The sequence below is a fragment of the Oreochromis aureus genome, linkage group 4 (assembly GCF_013358895.1).
Source record: "Oreochromis aureus strain Israel breed Guangdong linkage group 4, ZZ_aureus, whole genome shotgun sequence".
NCBI lineage: Eukaryota > Metazoa > Chordata > Actinopteri > Cichliformes > Cichlidae > Oreochromis > Oreochromis aureus.
The window spans coordinates 29,190,375-29,197,376 of NC_052945.1; the positions used below are offsets into that span (position 1 = coordinate 29,190,375).

Sequence of the window (7,002 nt, forward strand, 5' to 3'; positions counted from 1 at the left end):
AGTTGAGCTGTCTCACTCTAGCCCCAACATTCCGTCCCATACACACCCATTATAAAATCTGAAACGGGTGAAAAACATCATGAAATTTAAAGTGGAACTGAAGAAAAGTATAATAGATATTGAAAAGATAAATACAAGTTGAATGGTTGAATGTCTTGTCTTCGTTTTAAAGTTTGAATGGTGGCTCTACGTCAATGTATGTGGAAGTAGATACAGCTTAAAGAGGAGTAAGTTGAAGAAGAATTTGAAGGGTCTCCCATTGAAATACATGGGAAATTTTTGTTGAAAAAGTTGAATAATTTTTAAAAATATAAATTTTATAAATGAGAAAAATAGAAGCAGTCATGTCCAAAAGAAGAGGAATCTAACGGTGTTTGAATGGTTTTTCTAAGTTGAACGGTTTTGAAGGAGTTAGATGCCAAAAAACGTACGGAATATGGAATAATAGATAATAAGAAAGACTAGAAAGTGCATTTTCTGAAGAAACTGCAGTGTGAATGCTTGAATCTGAATGTATGCACTGAAATGAATTAAATACTGAATATTAAGCTAAAAATGCTGAATTAGCTGGAAAATACAGAATTTGTAACCTGAAAACAAAAGTGCAGAACTTTTGAAAGCTGATTTTCACACAGAAGAAGTTGGAAAATAGCTGAACATGTTTAAAATATAAATTAGAAAAAGATGAGTAATGACAAAAGAAAATTTAGTCAGAAAACCTCTGAATGAAAAACAAAAGTTCATATTCTTCTAATCACTTAAAGAGTGGAATTATGTATTATAAATCTCTAATTCATAAAAAATAATAAAAATAATTGTAAAACAAATTTGTTGAATTGAACTGAAAAGATGAACAAACATTCTGGAGAAAATACAAGCTTTAATATCCAGGATAATGTTTTTCAGGCATATACACATGTGTATATCATGTTTAATGGTATTACATACATCAATTTGTTTTGTATGTCATAGAAAATAACATAAAAATCTTAAGTCATATTGTACAGCTTCTTTCTGAAAAGAACTTAAATTAATTCAACAAATGTTTTTTTTCGAAATACAATAAAAATCATTTTAAAAAGAGACGTTTGCAATGTTTTAAGGTGTTAATAATCTGATCCTGTCATGTGTCTGTTCAACTTTAGTTTTTGGCACAGACTCGATTCTTAAAGAACAAATTACCAAATAATAAACAAATAAAATTGAAATTAAAGTAGCTTTTTTTGTTAAACACTTCACAGGAGAATAAATAAAAATAACAAAATTAAATAAGCAAATAAAAATAATAAGCAACATATGAAATACATGAAAATTCAACTTTTAAAACCACAATCCTGAACCTTTAAATTGTGTTGGTTTCTTAGAACATGGCTGAACAGCTGTTTCTATCGGTCTACTGATCTGTCTACACATCTTTTATTACTCATTCTTTTTATGTTTTATTGTAAACAGTGTCCACACAGTGGTAAAAGAGAACTGTATAGAGATTTTTGAGTGAACTCAAACGAAAGCCTAAGGTGGTGACACAGTTTAACACATACAAATAATCAAATAAACACATTAGTCCTTTTTGTGGATAAATAAGTATCATTAGTTTACAGCATTGTTCAGCCATGCCACTAAATGCTTTTTACACAGTGTTTTAACCTGGGCTCAGACACAAAGTCACAAATTTAGTTAGTCCCTGACTTTGAGTTGTGGTTATGACTAATTATTATACACAAGGCTTAATCTATCTGAACTCTAAGGACACAAATATGAAAAAACCTATACTTACCAGCTGATACCCCACACTACACACTAGGTGTGCCATGTGACCTGAAACTTTGGTACAAACTCATCATAATTATTCTGTTAACACTGTTTCTTTAACACTGTTTGTGTTGCTGTTCAGCAGTTTAAAATGTTTTAGACTGGATTACATGGAATGAATTTGAGTTCTCTTGGGGTTTTTTGTGTGTTTTGTTCTTAGCAGATTCTTTCTTTACATACTGTTGAATTCCAGTTACCACATTTCTGGTCATATGACATCCTGAGTGCCCACTTAAAAAAATCCCCACAGTTAATTCAACATTAAAACAAAATAAAAATATGTTAAATAAATAAAGGTTTGCTCTGTGATGAAATGTTAAATAAGCATACATTGTACAGAGCACTAACAATGAAAACAATCCTTTAGCCTGTTGATCAGAGAGAGGCAGTCATTATGTCCATTTAAAACCTGTAATCAAAGAGCACAACATTTCTGTGAAACTATAAAGTCCCATATGATCCTCATCATGTCCAGTGACTTCAGAGTGGATCCTCCCTGTCATCCGGCCAGTGTTTGATGTGTGGCAAGCAGCACAGAAGCAGGATAGCTGAGGACTTTAAAAGAAGAGCAGAAAACAGGAACATATGTAGTTGTAAATGTAAATATCAGTGATACTTGTCTTGTCAAAGGGAATAAAATAATGAACTTACACACTCATTTAGGGAGGATCTTGACACTGCACAAAGGAGGCACAGTCAGTCTGACAATGATGGTGATCTGCAGGGATGTTTTCCTGCAGCAACATTCCTGCCGACTGGCCATATGATCCAGAGTAGTTGGTTTGCAATAAACAGAAAGGTGTATATGTTAGGTAGTGTGCACTTAGAGCTGGTCCTAAGAAACAAACACATCCTGTAATAAACTGAATACCTTTAGTAGTGCTGCTGCAAACGTAAAGCCCTTCTATCATGTGTGGTTTCAAAGAAGGTGTTTTGTAGGCTCAGTCACAGAAGCTGTGCAGTCTGTTCAGTCCTGAGTGTCTCAGCTCTGAAGGGGATGGATCACAGAGGGAAACACCTAAGTACAGATATTAAAATACACTCAAAATAGCACTCATAAGGTCAAGTGAAAACACAATTTAAACACTTTACAAAGAATTAATACATGTTTCCATGAAAATAATGTCATTAACCCTTTTTGTTGTGAGTAAATCTCACCGACTGCTAGTGGGACAAGCTAGAAGGAGGACTTATCACAGAATCTCTCCTGTGCTCCAGATGTGAAGTCTCACGCCTGATCGCACGGCGATGAAGATGGTGATGATGAAGCCTCTCTGATCTGTGGCATTACAGTTTCTGGCTGCTATGTGCTTCACACTGTTGGATTTTACATGTGAAGCTTGGAGAAGACACAGGAGGACTGTGTCTCTCTTAACAAAAAAAAAAAAAAAGAAAAGAAACCTAACAACCTCCCACCGCACTCCCCCACATTCAACTCCCGCCTACTCACTCCACTCAACTCCCCAGCCTCACACCATCCAATGTCTATACAAATGTAGGGTATCAGCTGGTAACAAAAAGCAAGTGAAACATATGTAGTACATATGTAACACTGCTGAAACATTTCTGGCCAGAAATGTGAAGTTATCAGCCAGTGCATTTATCATCCCAGACCCAGACCCACCCTGATAAATGCACTGGCTGAAACATGATAAAAGCTCATAAAATGTATGTTTCATCGAAAGATTTGTCCAAAAATATAATCATATACTTTTGAAAAAGTTTAAAGATTATAATAAACTGAAATCAATAACATTTTTGTAAATATTATTTCAAAATAGAGGCACAGATAAACTGGCTTAACTGTCATTATTGCTGTAATTAGGTTTTTTTTTTTTTTTTTTTTCTTATTCTTTTTTTTTTTTTTTTTTTTAAAAGCAACCTTTAGTCATTGTTGTTTATTCAGAAACAATGAAGAAGCTGTTGAACATTTATGTGTTGTGTGGGCAATCCTCTGGTCCACCCTCCTCCCTCCCAGCCACAGTGAGACTGGGGCAGCCTGGCAGGATTTTGAAGCCTGGCTGAAGAGAGGATATGCCTGCACGGTTCGTTTTAAACTGCTATATTTGATTTTTCTGACATTCATAGATTACTGATTTTTAGATTTTCTGTAATAAATATAATTGTCATATTTTACTGATATCATTACTTAATTCATGTAATTGTATTTTATGTAAAAAATTCAAACATTATACTGCAATGCAGGGCATTTTTTCTTAAGTCAACTTTTAAATATCGCTCTACTTTCTTAAGTCATTCAAAATATAGAAATTACTTACTGTATTCAAAGATATAGTTCATGAATCATCACAGGACAATACACAGTATACAGGGTCATGGTAACTATGGTAGGTCTTCATGACTCCAGAATGGAGACATCGCCTGGCTGAGAAATGAAAATTAGGTCAAGCAGTGTGTTCTTCTCTGTGGTAGGGGCAGTGATGACCTGTGCGTATCCCTAGATTCAAACAGCTCCAGGATTGGTTTGTTTGCACTGGATAAAACATTCTCATTAAAATCACCACACACTATGATGGGATGACAGTCCATGATCTCTAATGAGTCTAATAGGCTTACCAGGTTTTTCAGGAATGGCCTCAGAGTGTAGTCTGGAGGTCTGTACACAACTGCAATCAGAGCACTGACTGGTGCTTCAACCTTTAAAGCCAGAAATTCAAGGTCAGTTACATTATGGATGTACTGTTTTTCATGCACTTGAAAGTCACTTTTCACATAAACAGCAACTCCACCACCACTTCTGTTTGCCATCTGGGGAAAGTTTGTGTAGGACAGGTGTCTGTTGCGTTTGAACAAATTGTAATTTTCCAAGTGGAGACTCTCTGCGACAAAAGAGCCCCGCAGGTGTGTTTCTGTTAGGCACAAAACATCTGCTAGACACAATTCATGGTGATTCTTGATGTCATTAATGTGAGCTGGCAGTCCCTCTGTATTATGATGAACAATGGTGAAAACCTCTGACCTGCTCAGTGTTTGTATCACGTGTAGAAGAGGCATCATGTCATCAAGGTTGGCTTGTCTCATGTTCTCAAGCGCTGCAGTGATTTCTGGATTGGTGAATATTTTTTCTCCTCCATATCAAGAAGATACAGTCCACTGAGAGACGCCACTCTACTGACAGCTACGTAGGCCATGCCGGGCTCAAAATGCTCTTAAGAGAGACAACAGCTGATGTGGTTGTCATTCCCTGTACCTTATGTATTGTACATGCAAAGGCCAGCTTCACTGGGAACTGTCTTCGCACCACTCCTTTCTGCTTTAGATTCTCTTCTGCTCTCTCAATGTACACCATGTCGCCTGCTGGTGTTCGGTTATTCTTTCCAGATGTCTCATTATCCATTTTAAGTCCAAGCTTGATGATGTGTTGGTCATTTTCAGAGTAAACTACTCTAAGTAGTTTTTCAAAAGCTCCATTAACCAAACCATTTTGTATGTCAATGTTTCTGGTGAGCATGACACGAGCTCCTTCTGCAACTTTCAGTGTATCTGGTAACTCGTTTTTACCTCCTTTCAATGGTCTGTCTTGTAGTGCCATTCTGCCAGTTCTAGGATCTTTTCTATAATCATCTGCATGGATGTCAATGATATGAGTATGGAGCAGAGCCAGTGTTGCAGAGTTGTGCGCATCCACTTCTTTATTAGTTGCAAAATGTGCAACGCATCAGTCGGACAAAGGGCTGGTTCAGTTATGGCCTGTGACAACAAATTTCTATCTGCTTCGCAAAGCACATCCAACTTTCCTTTCACACGGATTCTGTTCAGCATCTCAGCAAAGACAACATCATCTTTCTGACGATAATCTCAGTCAGAGTGATCATCTGAAAATGCTCCCGCCACAGGTCGATCTCGGACGGGTCGTGCACACAGAGAGGTTTTGACTGTCGCACTGGGGTAGCTGATAGAAGTCTCCAACAGCAATGACTGACATGCCTCCAAAGGGTCTCCGAGTCCCTTTGATCTGTTTGAGTCTTGCATCTACATATGCAAAGAGATGTCTTGACACCATAGACACTTCGTCAATGACGATTATTTCAGCATTCAAAAGTTCTGATCTGACTTCATCCAGCTGATTGCCAAGTCCCTGAATGGGAGGTTTTAAGCTTCTAGGAGCTTGAGAAGAGAATGCAGTGTTGTTCCAGAAATGTTAAATGCTGCAGTCCCAGTGAAAGCAGTTAACAGGACAGTGGGTTTTGATATGTCAACGTCGCCTGCATATCTGGGCACTTTGCTCAGTATCTTAGATGCTTCTGAGTAGATGCATTTGATAAGATGTGATTTTCCTGTTCCAGCACCACCATTAATATAAAAGAAAACTGCTCTGGATTTAGAGAACAGACCCTTTTAATGCACCAGTCTCTAACTGCATAAAATATGCAGGCTTGCTTCTTATTCAGATTCTGAAACATCTGACGAACAATGTGGGATCAATAGCAGGGGTTCCCTGATGGCTCTGACTGTTGAAGCATCAGCCTGACGGCTGTAGTCGGGCACATCTTCCTGTTCATTTTCATTGTCTCGCTCTCTTTCTTGTTCAACAAGTGGCAACCTTACAAGATCTGATTCAGGTGCCAGATTACACCATTCGTCAATCACACCTCTGTTCTGCTCATATTCCTCAACAGCGCCTCGATCTCCTCACTGTTTTTCTCATATTTTCTCTGTTTCTTTTGACAATGTGTTGCACGTACTCAAGACGGTCAGTACCTGGTAGGTGTACACAGCCAGCACCATAGAAAGCCTGATAGGTTGGCAACGATGGATGTTTTCAGTTCGTTGTCTGAACGATGAGGAAGGTACAGTTTAAGCAGTCTTCCATAATATTGCTCTGGATTTTTTCTTGTGAGCATCGGTGAAATCTGATGATAGCAGGCTTATCGCTTTTTGCGCCTTTGCACAAATCCCATCTCATTGAGAAGGGGCAAAACATCTTTACCTTTTGTCTGTTGGCCATAGACAATCCTGCAAGTAGCAGCAAAGTCTGCCATGCACATCTCCTCATACTCTGGTGTTTCAGGTCTGGCTTTGTATTTGTCATTCAAAGATGTCATCCAAACATTGGAAGACTCAGGTGTTGTGTTGTCCAGAACTGACAGGGGACGACTCATTTTCACAGGATTATCATCAGTTGGAATGAATATTACAGCACGTGAACATTGCTTCATGTGAAGACCA

At 37.8% G+C, this 7,002-nt stretch overlaps 1 long non-coding RNA gene across 1 annotated transcript; it reads right to left on the reverse strand.

Annotated features, from left to right (window-relative positions):
• Window positions 1-2,324: 2,324 nt before the first annotated feature.
• LOC120439974 lies at window positions 2,325-2,963 on the reverse strand. The gene is made up of 3 exons (XR_005612895.1): window positions 2,684-2,963; window positions 2,464-2,567; window positions 2,325-2,367 (listed from the first exon to the last, which is right to left on the reverse strand). It is a non-coding gene; the product is annotated as an uncharacterized LOC120439974 (long non-coding RNA).
• Between the last annotated feature and the right edge of the window lie 4,039 nt (window positions 2,964-7,002).